The sequence below is a fragment of the Phyllopteryx taeniolatus genome, chromosome 6, assembly GCF_024500385.1.
Source record: "Phyllopteryx taeniolatus isolate TA_2022b chromosome 6, UOR_Ptae_1.2, whole genome shotgun sequence".
NCBI lineage: Eukaryota > Metazoa > Chordata > Actinopteri > Syngnathiformes > Syngnathidae > Phyllopteryx > Phyllopteryx taeniolatus.
Genome location: NC_084507.1, coordinates 12,318,780 through 12,334,162, shown reverse-complemented (window position 1 = coordinate 12,334,162; position 15,383 = coordinate 12,318,780). Strand labels below are relative to the sequence as shown.

The 15,383-nt window shown below is 43.0% G+C and overlaps 1 protein-coding gene across 1 annotated transcript in view; it reads right to left on the bottom strand.

The window, feature by feature from the left end:
• Nucleotides 1-14,731, bottom strand: part of LOC133479772 (endoribonuclease ZC3H12A) — a 54,013-nt gene extending 39,282 nt beyond the window's left edge. The window contains exon 1 of the mRNA XM_061777150.1: nucleotides 14,670-14,731. The gene's annotated coding sequence lies outside the window, so the exon portion shown is untranslated. The remainder of the gene's footprint in view (nucleotides 1-14,669) is intronic.
• Between the last annotated feature and the right edge of the window lie 652 nt (nucleotides 14,732-15,383).

The following is a 15,383-nucleotide window of genomic DNA, read 5'->3' as shown; positions in this document are numbered from 1 at the left end:
CGTGAGTCCTATCAAGCCAACAGCATTTAAACAGAAACAGGAAAAAAGAAACATGACAAAATTGCTGTCCCCAAACTATGCGCCCTGTGCGACGCTCTGAAATTGCGTTTGGACTGCCACTCCCCAGACAATGACGCCTGATATCAAACCAATGACAATGGAGCAAAACCAGGAAGTAGCAACATACCAAAATAAAATAAGTAACAGCTCGCAATGTGGCTTGAGAAAAGCCAAGGTAATCCTTTGCTGGCTGAAATTAGGTCTAATGAGGCCAAATCTTTACCACAGTTTTGCTTGGAACTGAAATGAACTCCTCGTTTTTGGAGCACTTTTGGAGTCAAGCGTGAAAGGAAAACCTGTTGTGATGTTGTTGGTCCCCTGCAGGTTTTTATCGAGTCATCTTTGGAGATGATTCAAGACTGAGTTGCAGACGGACGTCGTGTCCCCTCATTAAACATGTACAAAACCTCTCGGCAGCCTCTTCACAAGCTTGCTGCTGGCGAAAGGATCCACTCGACCAGCTGTGTTGGACGTTGTATTTCCACAGCAATCGTGCCATTCCCTCCCCAACATCGTTTGACACTGCTTGACTGTGTCACACACAAGCGGCGTTCACTTTTTTTTTTTTTTTACGAAAGGGATCTGGGTGCCATGACAACAGGGAACATCAAAATCCAATTAAATGGAACTTCCTCCCACTCCACCAGACCGATAAATAACTTACTTCCTCCAACCGCGGAGGGTGGAAAATACCTCTGAAGCCTTGTTTTTACATCAAAGCTCTATTAAAGGTGATAAGACACGAAATTGAATGGAAGGGTTTCAATTTCTTTGCTATCAAGAAATGCAATACAGTAATCCCTCGTTTAATGTGGGTTCGCAAAAGACAAAGTTTCTTAAAGTACCAACCAAGTATTTCTATTGTATTATTTTTGTATTTATTAAAACTTAGGATAAGCGGTACGGAAAATGAACGAATGTTATGCACACTCTGTTACCAACTGCATTACTGCATTTCCAACTATCAATATATGCATGGCCGGCATGGTGGACGACTGGTTAGCACATCTGCCTCACAGTTGTGTGGAGTTTGCATGTTCTCGCAATGCCTGGGTGGGTTTTCTCCGGCACTCCGGTTTTCTGCCATATCCCAAAAACATGCGTGGTAGGTTGATTGAAGACTCTAAATTGCCCGTAGGTAGGTGCGTATGTGAGTGTGAATGGTTGTTTGTTTTTATGTCGCCCTGCAATTGGCTGGCGACTGCTTCAGGGTGTAACCTGCCTCTCGCCCGAAGATACCTGGGATAGGATCCAGCAGCCTGCGACCCTAGTGAGGATAAGCGGTAAAGAAAATGGATGGACGGAATATATGCATGTGTGGTTCAGGTATTTTTGTCCACTTGAGCTCACCATCGACACATTTTATGCTATAGTAACTGTGCCTGTGAATGTGTGTGTGTGCCTTTAAAAGGTGGGCCTGATCTGTTGTGTGATGTGGAAGTGAGCGAATGAGGACATACAAAGTGACTGACGGCATCAGCTGAGGCCGTCGGAAGGTTGGCTAAGAATATGCTTGTGTTTGCTGTATTTTGCTACCTTTTGTTCAATAAAGAGATTGAAAAAGCACCAGTGGCTGTTTCCATCCTTCCTCTATCCAAACTACCTGTTATGGGTTACAATGAATTCTAACTCGTGGTGAAAGGCTAAATTTAATGAGCTAATGATGTTTACTTTACCGGAGATGTGCAGTTGACTTAAGTCAGTTAGACTCTGCAATAACTTTCCTGCACTTTGGACATTCTTTGTCTTTAAAGCACTCTTTTCTCCTGGCTCGAACTTATTGCGACATGAGTCTGCAGTAACAGTCTGTGTGGAAAAATAATCAGTGTGATATTGTGAATAATACGCGATATAAGTACACAAAACCCGCAAAAAATAAACCGCATTTTTGGAGGAAACAAACATGCCAGGCATCACTACAACAAAAACTCCGATGGACAGTCCCTGTCATCTGCATGCGTGAGTCTGTCCTACGTCGTGCCGCAGAGGCAAAGCGCCAATACCAAAATCACAGACGGGAAAAGGCTCCACCACCACGAACTGCTTCAACCTTCCAATGTCCACAATGCAGCAAGATATGTGGATCTAGGATTGGCCTCCAGAGCCACCTTAGAACACACAAATGAGGCAACCCTACCGTGAGAGGGCCGACTGAGGACCATGGTCTCAGATTTGGAGGTGCTGATTCTCATCCCAGCCGCTTCACACTCAGCTGCGAACTGCTCCAGTGAGAGTTGGAGATCACGGCCTGATGAAGCCAACAGAACCACATCATCTGAAAAAAGCAGAGATGCAATACTGAGGCCACCAAACCGGACCCCCTCTACACCTCGGCTGCGCCTTGAAATTCTGTCCATAAAAGTTATGAACAGAATCGGTGACAAAGGGCAGCCTTGGCGGAGTCCAACCCTCACCGGAAACGAGTCCGACTTACTGCCGGACCAAACTCTGACTCCGGTCGTACAGGGACCAAACAGCCTGTATCAGCGAGTTCGGTACCCCATACTACCGAAGCACCCCCCACAGGACCCCCCGAGGGACACGGTCGAACGCCTTCTCCAAGTCCACAATCTCATCGAATCTCATCTACCCCCGGGGGCCTTGCCACCGAGGAGCTTTTTAACCACCTCGGTGACCTCAACCCTAGAGATAGGAGAGCCCGCTTCAGAGAACGCAGACTCTGCTCCCTCATGGGAAGTGCACATGTGGACACCCTTATGCTTGAACATGGTGTTCGTTATGGACAATTCGTGATGAGCACAGACGTCCAATAACAGAACACCGCTCGGGTTCTGATCAAGGGGGCCGTTCCTCCCAATCACGCCCATCCAGGTATCACTGTCATTGCCCACGTGCGCATTGAAGTCCCCCAGCAGAACGATGGAATACCCAGCGGGAGCGCTCTCCAGCACCCCCTCCAAGGACTCCAAAAAGGGTGGGTACTCTGAACTGCTGTTTGGTGCGTAGGCACAAACAACAGTCAGGACCCATCCCCCCACCCGAAGGCGGAGGGAGGCTACCCTCTCTTCCACCGGGGTGAACCTCAACGTACAGGCGCCGAGCCGGAGGATAAATAAATATACCCACACCTGCTCGACGCCTCTCACCGTAGGCAACTCCAGATTGGAAGAGAGTCCAACCGCTCTCGAGAGGACGGGTACCAGAGCCCAAGCCGTGTGTGGAGGCGAGTCCGACTATATCTAGTCGGAACTTCTCGACCTCACACACCATGCATATTTTTAGGATGTGTGAAACCGGAGTACCGGGAGAAAACCCACACAGGCACGGGGAGAACATGCAAACTCCACACAGGCGAGGCTGGATTTGAACCTGAGTCCTCAGAACTGTGAGGCTGATGTGCCAACCAGTCGGTCACCGTGCCGCCCAGTACATGGGTCAATTTCACATAATTCGATTAATAATGATAAAGACACACAAACTTTTTACCCCTTAATTTAGCAATTTATTGTTTTGCCACTTTGGTTTTATATGTATAAATGTCACCCATGCTGAAACAGCCATGCTTAAAGTATTCAAGTGATAAATACATTAATTTGAAGGTAGTCTAAAGCAAAATCTGAACATGATTTCTAAAACTTGAATGGGCAAAGTCATAAACAAATAATAACGACTTAAATTTTGCCACAGCTTGGCTGATACAACCCAATGACAGGACAAATGGTGGTGGCCCACTGAAATACACTTCTTGCATGACGGTAAAGACAAAAGTGCATAACGGCCAAGACAGACGGTTTCATAGCAACCGTATGAGTTATACAATTTATATGTGTTATACAACTACATAAATGATCCTAACTATTCATTAAACCCTTTACACACTTGTCTTTATACATTCATAATAACGTTAAGGAGATACATTTTCACAAATTCATGCATACCTCAGAAATAATATTTCTGTTGTGTGAGTGCAAAATGGCAACCACATCCTGGCACTTCAGACCACAGATCCTTCTGATGTAATGTGGCTTTCTACAGTGGCATTAACGGTAAAGACAGCTTGAGTGACATAGAAGGACTATTTGTGTTAGTTGTCATGGAAAAGGCATTATCAAGCAATAGAACAAAAATCCTACATATCCAAATGTGTAATTAGCATCTTCAGAAAACATGTTGCAAATCATGAAATTTCATTTAGTACACATAACGGTAAAGACATTTTGGCGTTAAAAGTGAGAAATTTATCATTTTAGAATTTTTTTTTTCTTAGAAACAATTATAACTTTGAATGATAACAACTGCCAATAATTCAAATAATCATACCAGTAAAATGAATTGATTTTCCAAACAAAATCGTATTGATCAAATTATATGAAAATGACGAGTATACCTTTTCCGACATTTTTGTTTAGTAATGTGCAGGTTGGGAAACACTGCCTAAAAGGGTTTGTTGTTCAATCACATGACGTGACGTCTGCTCGACTGGATGCAATGTGACGGGTTCAATGAGGTGGATGCCATCAATCGCGGCCACCCTGCCACATGAGGATGCCGCCAAGCCCACTGGAGCGAGCACCACGGTTTTGGGAGGTCCGCCACTACAGATGGAGAGGCCAGGCCCACCGCCATGATTATATTTACCGTCATGATTATATTATCCATTTTATGCACCGCTTTATCCTCACAAGGGTCACAGGCGTGCTAGAGCCTAACCCAACTAACTTTGGGTGAGAGGCGGGGTACACCATGAACTGGTCGCCAGCCAATCGAAGGGCACCTATAAACAAACAACCATTCACGCACACATCCACACCTATGGTCAATTTAGAGTCTTCAATCAACCTAACACACATGGTTTTGGGATGTGGGAGGAAACCGGAGTGCCCGGAGAAAACCCACCCAGTACGGGGAGAACATGCAAACTCCACACAGGCGGGGCCGGGATTTGAACCGCCGTCCTCAGAACCGTGAGGCAGATGTGCTAACCAGTCGTACACCGTGCCAATGATTATATTTAAAAAAACAAACAAACAAACAAACAAAACCTCATCAACGACAATTGATCTTCTAACAGCAAAACAAAATGTTTGGCTGAGGTTTTCCATCCATTTGTAAAATGGGGGTTGGCACGTATTCAGTTCCAGATAGTGAAGAGCACTCCATGTGCCGATGAGTGTTCAGAGCCCACAGGGGCTCAGCAGGGTTTGTGCCTCCTACACCGAGCCGCCCCCCGTAAAAAAAAAACCCAAAAACAAAACAAAAAAAACCCCACACACTCCACTCGGCTGAGCCAACACAGTGAGGTCATGTGTGCGCTGTGCAGCACAACACGTTAGCCCTGAGCAACACACTCATTTGCTTTTTCAAATACAACAACCTCCAAAGTAAAAGATAATCCTGTGACATTATAAAATAATACAAGTAAAATAAAGTAAAACTAGTCACCCTTTAAAGACACCTGTCAAACACATAATGGAGAGTTATTGACAGTTACAATTTACCACTTGTTGGCAAGCTACTTTATCATGCTAGTCATTAACAATTATATGTAGTGTATATACTGTACTTGCGATTTACGTTAACATCTGCTGGCTAAAATAAAATTTTTGTGCAATTGTTTTTTTTTTTTTTAAATAAAAGGTAAAACTCCAATTGTACTGTCAAGAGAGAAAGCTCCTGTTCTATTTACGGTCCTGTGTTTATAATCACACATATTGTGGCATCACCTGTGGTGGCATCACGAAAAACACTAACCATAACCTTGTAACCCTATCTCAAACCTATGATCTTTCATCCTAACAACTGAACCATAATCGTAATCATAACCCTAACCACAACTCCTAAACCCTAACCGTAACTCTAACCCAAACATTTTTTATTAACGTTACGTGAATAATTTATAAATTCTTTTTTTGTTTTAGCATATTTTATGATCAATAAAACAACCCAGCTGGGACCTGTAGTGTATTCATACATCAAAACTACCTATTTATTCCCCCTCCATGTTATTTATGTATCTATTTATCTATTTAGGTGAATTCGGAGATTTATTTCTTAATACATGATACGTAGGAAGATAATTACTGCAAACGTGTAAAAATTGAGAACTGTGTAGTACATAATTGCCGAGATAAAGCGATAAAGTGTTTTTCACTATTTCAGTTTTCCTGTTTTTTTTGGGGGGGGCGTGGCAAAAACAGCACAGCACGAGGCTCCTCCTATGTAAGAACCTAAGTTACGTTGTTTGCATCAGCGGTTATCCGGCGCAATTCTATCGTGCCGTTAGCTATCGAGCAATGTCTTCGCCCCAAAATTACATCCTCTCTTCGAATAGTATGCTGGCATGGCCGCTTTCGAGCGCCTCTTTCGCTATGAGTGCGCGCACGTCACGGTGAGAACGGCGGAAGCACCAAGAGGGGAAATTAAGGGGGGAAAAAGTCAGATTTGACAGCAAGCGTGCAGACAGGGACTTCTGGCTGGCGTGGCTGCTATAGAGCACCTTGTTGTTGTTGTTGCTGTCAGTGCGTGCCGTCACGAAGAGAAGGCTGAAGAGTAAGGGGGTAAAAAAAAAGAATGTCATACAAGCCAGCCAGTGTGTGGATCGGGGCTTCGGGCTCGTGTGGCCACTTTAAAGCACCTCCTTGTCATGGCGTGGAAAAGCACTACACGACCTGGTGGGATATATTCAGCCACTGGAGGCCTTAAGCGGATATACTGTAATTTTGACAGGTGGACGACCGGTTAGCACATCCCACTCACAGTTCTGGTGACCGGGGTTCAAATCCTGGCCCCGCCTGTGTGGAGTTTGCATGTTCTCCCCGTGCCTTGTGGGTTTTCTCCCACATCCCAAAAACATGCAGGGTAGGTTAATTGATGACCCTGAATTGTCTGTAGGTATGAATGTGAGTGCGAATGCTTATTTGTTTATATGTGCCCTGCGATTGGCTGGCAACCAGTTCAGGGTGTACCCCTCCTCCTGCCCGCTGTTAGCTGGCATAGGCTCCAGCATACCCGCGACCCTTGTGAGGATAAGCGGTGTAGATAATGGCTGGATGGATGGTTTCAGCACATTTAGTGGATATTTCCACAGCGTTCGAGAGTAGAGAGATTTTGAAGCATTATTTTATATACCTGATGATTTTATTCAATCATTCAAATTTGGCAAGGTGGTTAAAAACACTCCTCTGTGGAGTGTCAAATGTAGAAGATATATACAATATATATCTATATCTTCTATCTATCTATCTATCTATATATATATATATATATATATATATATAGTATTTATTTCCACTTTACAGGGACAACAGAATCAAATGTATTCTTACTACAGACATGACAATGCATAAAGGTGGCATATTAACTAATCAACATTTTTAATGAAAACATTTTAAAAACTTGTAAGACTTTTAATCTAAGACTCCCTTATATGATGGCTACATTTGAAACATTGTGTATTTAACCCACTAACCCTAAAGTTTCTACTCCACTGTACTTTTCTTCCCCTCCACTCTGGATCTTTGGAGCGAACCGACTCGGCCGCATCGACACTCCCCAAATGATGACTCAAAGTGACTTTTATGAACGGTAGAATAAATCCAAAAGCTGGAGTCCAGAAAACACATTTGATTAAATCCTCTGACGATTCAATGATGAATTTGCCGGCGAGTGCCCCTGTGTGTGCTCTGGATTGCTGTGGAGGTTATTGATGTGTACTTTATCTGCTGTTGGTCATTCATCACCTGAGCACTGTATCAGCCTCCGCTCACCTATTTAGACACACACACACACACAAAATTGTGTTGTCGCTAATATTGTCTACTGGAGGTCACACTGGCGACAACTTAAATGACCACCTACCACTTAAATAACATTCTGAAATTCTGAAGTCTTCATATAAAATGCTGAGCCAAATTTGCTCTACAGTTCTTTGAAAATGAATCCCTCCTGAAAAAATATTTTAAGACACGGAACATTTCAAAAATAATACTCAACAGCTTCAGTTGAAAAGAAGTTGGTTTGGTGGAAGCTCTTTCTTTCTTTCATGCACTGCCACAACTTGCATATATTTTCAGATTGTGGTAAATGTGGCCATTGAACTAAAATGAGTTTGACACCCCTGATTTAGAGTCTTCCAAAAAACGTAAGTCCTGCTGCACACTGCGTGACATGGCCTAACTCAACTGGAATAGACCGTTGCGTAAAAATGACAGTTGGCGACTCACACCCGCACATCGAGCGATTTAGCCCTAATTAACAACCGACGCACTGCAACGGGAAACTGCGACCCTGTATCGGGTTTTGAGGCCTCACATACAGTAGGCTATACTATTGTCCTGTATTACTTTTATGGAACCACAAAAACATAGCACAATAGTCAAGGAAGAAGCAACCATCCATCCATCCATTTTCTGAGCCGCTTCTCCTCACTAGGGTCAAGGGCTTGCTGGAGCCTATCCCAGCTATCGTCGGGCAGGAGGCGCGGTACACCCTGAACTGGTTGCCAGCCAATCGCAGGGCACATACAAACAAACAACCATTCGCACAAGCAGTTTGCCATAAATGCAAGAAAAAAATGAAGAAGTGGGCGAGAATGTGAATAATTTGAGAGGCTGCCAAACGCCTTTCAATGAATGTACCCGGCATGCTCGGTAGATTGCTCACTTTTATATTGGCGAGAGACATTACTCTTCACTATCCCATCCACAGGTACGCAATGAACAGAGGCAGTCCTGGAGCGAATGGCACCCTGTGCAACGGCCATCGATTGCGTCCCCTAGGCCGATTGTCAACGGGGGTGCGGCCGAAGATTTCCCACCAGAAATGTCGTTAAGGCAGTGATAGCATCCCAAAATCCTGGCCGTCACCCCGCTGCCGTTTTGGTAGAAAAAAAGAAAAAACTCCCAGAACTGAGAAACTGTCTGATTTCCAAGCACTTGTGCATATTCATAAGCAGGGCTTTGTGCAAACATGATATACATAATGGAGCACATTAGGAATTAATGAAGATGCTAAGAAAGAAATAGGGAAGCAGGTATTCAAGGTATTGCAGATAGAAACGTTTGCTTAGTTCCTCAAATATAGTGGTGGTGCCCCCATTATTTGCTTGGTGTGCCTTTGACTGAAATCTTATAAATGCCTCCCTTAATTAAACAACAGGAAAAAAAAGATACTACCTGATAGACACGGTTGCTTACACATGGACATGAAACTGTTAACTGCTGAGCCAGTTTAAAAACCATGTTGCTAGCCAAAACAGCAGTCCCTACTACAGCGCATAAACAGCCTCTCACATGAATTGAAGTGTAAAGACTTAACTCTATGTTTCAGCTTTTAATTAATTTCAAGAGCTAACTGCTGAGCCTGTTTTAAACCACGTTGCGAAACAAAATAGCAGCACCTGACAAAGCATTTAAAAAGTCTTTTAGAAATTGTAGCACTGACAACCTGTTGTAAACTATCAAAGGTATGGTGACAACCAATGTGACCCTTATTCAATACAGAATGAGCTGGTGATAACTGCTGGCAACGTAAATATGTCCGTGGATCTCGGTATCTGTCTGATTGCGGCGCGATCAAATTCAACAAAATCACGTTAGACCAGTGGTCTGGCCTGCGCCAGGACATAAACATGGTCAGAGCTGGCGTAAATTTAGATTGACTTTCTGCCACCAAATTGTCACTCTGCCCAGCTTGGCAGAGACTGGCCTGCCAAATTGGAAAACGCGACTCGTGCAGGGGCGGAGCTGCGGTGGTGCCCAGGGGTGGCATCATCCCTCCACCTCCCGTAAAAATATCCATCAGAACACCCCATCGATGATTTAAAATCTTTGGTCACCCCAACAAATTTTTGGCCACTTTTGGGCCACCTCACTGAAAAATTCCTGGCTTCGCCCCTGGCCCAGTGAACCGTACACTTGCACAAAAATAGAGCCCAAAAGGGTGCAAATACATTTGCACCTCAAGGGATGTGGATTGATTAAAGCTGTCGTAGTATATTTGTCACATCCTATCAACATGCAACTGACACTTGTATACTTGGTTGGTGGGCTGTTATTATTAGAGTTAGAGTTAGAATACAAATATCTAAATATAGGTCAAACTATAGACTAGTAGAGGTGGTATACGCGAGGCCAACAACAACATAACAGGCCCCCCAAGTACGGTGGTTATGTTGTCAAACGTTTCATTGTGCAGATTGTTTGAAGAAGCATCGGAGCATTCGCCGCCGTCTTCCTCATCCAAATTCAACTTCTGACACACGGAGAGGGTTGTTGCGCTACAGAAATAGATGCTTGTTTTTGTTTTGCCCTTCATTCCCCCTCCCCATCCCTCGTTTCCGTTCTTTCTAACAACAAAGCACTCAAGAGAGCCATATATAGAAATCCTGTAAATCAACCAGGAATTAACACTAAGACGCAAAAACCTTTCAAACACCTTCAGAACAAACAAAAAGAAAAATGCGTGAGATGACAAAAGGACGGCGGTGGTGGTGATTGTGTCTAGGATAGATTTGTGGAAAAGAGCGGTTTTTCCACAAGTGAGCAATTAATACCGCTTGCCACTCCGATAAGACTCCCTTGCATCAAAAAAACCTTTTCTTGAAAAAAAAAATTAAAAAAGAAAACTTTTCCAAATCGATATGTAATCGGCCGGGAGATTTAAAAATACTGTGCTGCTGCACTGCACACTGTGATGTGGGGTCGATGGAGAAATGCAGCTGGTTCGCAGCGTGGGGGGGGAGCACCAGCCCCAATCGATGATAAGTGAATTTCCAGCAATGGCGAGAGGCATCGACTATTTAATTAGCCGGCTCGCTCCCTAAAGGCTGCAAAAGATGAGAGATGTACTTCTGTTGAAAACTTGCAGATGATGGGATGACTGTTGAAGGACACAGAAGAGTAAGCAGCACTTTGTTTTTATCGTACAGCGGAACCCCTGTCGTCCAAAGCCCCTCAAGTTGTACGATTCATACAATTTAGGGAAACATACGACACTAAAGAAAGTTAACCTCTGCATTTCTCTGCCCCCGACTGCAGTCCAGCAGCATGCAGTTTGAGAAGCCGTCACACTGCTCCAACACGTAGTACAATTTAAATTCGCCATACAGCATTGTTTTCATCAACGATGACAAATACGAAATGATTTCATTGGTGACCCTTTTTTTTCATGTCGATAACATCATGGTGACGGGCTAAACGTGTAAAATGTTAGTGACTGGTCTGTCAGACATTCAAAATGAATGCTCACTATGCAGATGTTCATTGGAAGGTAAGTTACAACAAGTCCTCTTAACAGATACATATAATGTTACTCAACATTTGGCTTGTGATAAATTTCATAGTAAACTAAAGTTTTCCACACAACTCCTGGCATGGATGAGCTGCTAGCTAGCTTCAGGCTAAAGTTAGCTTTGTGGTGATGACAACAATTCATTAGCTTATACGTGTTTTACTGTCATCTATAGAACATGCAGGGATTTTCGACTGAGCAGCAAGTGTAATATGTTTAATTGACTGAAACATGAAGGGAAATGTACCATGTTATGCCATCAGAGCACTGTCAGCCATTTCTACAACAGGACAAACAGACATACAAAATTAAGTCTCACAAGGTCCATGGAGAAGACACTCGTGCTGAACTCATCCATCCATCCATCCATCCATTGTCTGTACCGCTTCATCCTCACAAGGGTCGCGGGCGTGCTGGAACCTATCCCAGCTATCTTCGGGCGAGAGGCGGGCTACACCCCGAACTGGTCGCCAGCCAATCACAGGGCACATAAAAACAAACAACCATTCGGTGGATGAATAGTGTATAGTCAATGTGTATCTCCTATTTCAAATAACTATTCCAAAAATGTCCATAAGAAAATGGACAATGAATGCATGAGGGCGTGACTACAATTCATTCATGTAAGCACCCTAAATTCATTCTGTCCGTAACGAGATGTGGTGTGTGCTGTTTCCACCCCGAGGTGTCTGTAAAGCTTAAGGCATGGAGTTCAATGGCTGGATGTCGTTACGTTGGGACAAAAAACTGGAAAGACGACTTCATCACGTCGGTGTGATATGTCCTTTTCTATGTTCGAAAGGAAGCATCTTTTTACCTTTTTCTGACCGTATAATGCCTTCCACAAAGGTTAAGGGAAGGTGGTATAGAGGTTAAAATACTGCAGCTTGTTAGATGTGACTTCCATGAGAATCCCGATGTCACATGATACAAAATGAAGGCGCTGATTGGCCGAAGAGATCTGTGTATCGCCAATCGATTGCTATTCCTTACAGTCCCCAGATGTCTGTCAAAGTGAATTCGAAATTTAATTTGTCGAACTGAATCTGAAATGATCAAACTGAATGTGAAAATATATCATTTGAATTTTCATTGTGGATAAAAAATGCTTACATTCACTTTCAGGTTTATTGGACTTCAGCTCCAAACTAATAAATTCAATTTCAAATTATACTATTCAGATTCATGTTTTAAATGCAATGTTTCAAATTAAACAATACAAATTCAAATTATGTTTTTCAAATCCAGTTTTTGAATCCAATTATTCAAGTTTAGAAATTCAAATTCAGTTCCTGCTGGCACATATGTGAGCCTAAACATTTCAGCGAAATGATGGAAAAAAGCTTGGCGATTATCATGAAATCAAAAACCTGCCACAATGCTTTGCATGTCGATAAGCTCGACTTCTCCAAGCGAACCCGGCAGCACGTTTGATAGCCAGGATGTTATTGAATAGCCGACCGAGGCGGAGTTACACATTGATATACGGTGAACATGATACACCCGCAACCGACACTATTCATTTCCTCGCTCAGGCATTGTATTAAGATGCAAGTTGCGTGCCATTCCCCCCTGCGGTAAATAAGCTTTTTATTGTATTAAAGCCTCTGGAACTCATCTGAATATTGCAGAAATGTTCGCACAAACACTGCGATGTAGCTTTGAACGAGTGCCTGAGGGTGGCCGTGCTGGAGAGGCTTCACTTGAGTGACGTTCATCTTTAGAAATGACAGGAATGGAATGTTGGAGATGAAATATATATATAAAGACTAAGCATGAGCATGACTAAATTGCCTTCCTCATTTATTCGCTACATTAGACACACATACACATTACATAATTGTGTTTCTGTCCATATCCTTACTGCTTCAGGATAAACCTTACAGTATTGCTGGAAAATTTGTGTGTGGCAGTGTGGAGATTCAAAGCGAATAATTTCCTGAAATGGTGCATACCAATGAAAAAAACCAACCATGGACTTCTTGATAATAACATTATTGTTAACTCTTCCAATGTCACCCTGTTTGTTATCCAAAATGTTAGTCGTACCTCGTTATATTGTGGTTCATGTTTTGCGGGTTCGGTGCATCGCAGATTTAGTTTTTTATTGTACTTACCGTATATTGCAGATTATTTGCTATATCGTAGGATTTGGTGATGATTATTTTTCCATACGTACTAATATTACTACACTCAAATAGCAATACACGTGAGGCAGGAGGAAAGAGTCCATTAAAGACAGAGAATGTCCTAAGTTTGGGATCATTTCACACTTAAAAAATGCACGTATTGCAGAGTCCAACATACTTAAATTACTCAACTGCATGGTAAATATTAGGTAACTAATAATTAATTGTATAAAGCCTACTACCACTAGTTCGAACAAATTTAAATCCATAACAGGTGGTTTGGACAGCGGGAGGATGTAAACAGCTGCTGGTGCGCTTGCAATCGGTTTATTGTACTAACGGTAACAAAATACAGTAAACACAAGCACATTTGCCCTCTAAAGGCAGGTACACGTTGAACATCTCTAGGGGGATTTACATGGAGCGTTGTATTCTGATTACAAATGGTCTAGAAGCCCAAAACGATTGAAACCACTCCATATAAACACCTCAATCTGAATAAACAGGCCAAATCCGAATGGAATGCCACTCAGTTTCACAGGGGGGGGGGGGAATATTCCTTTTGCCTAACCCATCAGAAATACATTTTTGTCATGTAAAGAGTTAATCGGATGTGAATCTGTCTGCGCATGCTCTTTCTTGATGTAAATGCGCAGTGACGTCATCGTTTTCGCACGTAAATATGGCGGCTTCTAACCACAGTTCATATGCGACGGAGATCTTGTTTTTAATTACATGTAACTTGTTCTTAATCAAGCAGTTTTAATAAAAGTGTAAAAACAATCCCAACTTCTGTGTTAAATATACGAGGGACCTCTATCTTGATAAATGACGTGACATTCACGTCGATGTGCATTTGTCACACGGCTGTTCCAATTAAATACACCCGATCCTAATACATCACATCACATGTAAACAGTTGACCAGAAATCTTCAATCAGAATGAATTCAATTGGAAGGACAAAAACGTCTGCATGTAAACCCGACGACACTTACTGTAGTGTAATTGTGAAAATATTACTTGGACCTCACATGCATATACTGTCATGAACGGAACAAAGGACAGGTCCCAAAATGCACGACTCCAATTCAAATGGACAGTTTCAAAAAGAGAGGTTTAACAATCGGGCAGAGGTCGGTACACAGGCAGGCAATCCGAAAAGGCAACACTATCCAAAAAACGTGAGGCAAAAAGGCAAGGTCGATAATCGGAACAGGGTCTAGTCTTACTGTGAGTCGGTGACGTGGAAACAAGGAATGCTGGAACGTGACAACAAGGTACAACGAACTGGCGACCAGAAAGCATGAGACACGAGGTTAAATGCATGGGGTCATTAGGGTAAATGAGGCACAGGTGGGGAAGATGCTCTCAGGAGCAGGTGTGTACAAGACAGGGGGAAGCCAACAACCAGTACACACACCCATGACAATCCCCCCCCCCCACCTTAACGGCCGGCCCCAGTCGGCCCCGGAGCCCCAGGATGCGCAACATAGAAGTCCCGAATGAGTGAGTCATCAACGATTAACCCAGACGGCACCCATGAAGAGTGTGTATGAAAGTTAGTGTTTCAAATCAAATTTGGGTTTCAACCACAGGTTTTGGGCCAAGGTTAGGATATCAAGCCAAACTTTGAAATTAGGATTTCAAACCCCAGTTAGGGTTTCATGCACTAGTGAGGTTATCAAATTAGGGTTTCAAGTCAAAGTTTGGCTTTGAAGTTAGGGTTTTAAGGCTGGGCGAGGTTTTTAAGCAAAGGAAAGAGTTTCACGTTTGGGTTTCAAGCCTGTGCTAGTGTTTCAAATTAGGGTTTGAAGTCAAGGTTAGGGTTTTAAAATGAGGCATTCAAATGGGGAATAGGGTTTAAAATAAAGGTTTCAAACTGAGGTTGAAATTTGGAGGTAAATTTGTCTTTCAAATGAGGGTTCAAACCAGTACTAGTGTTT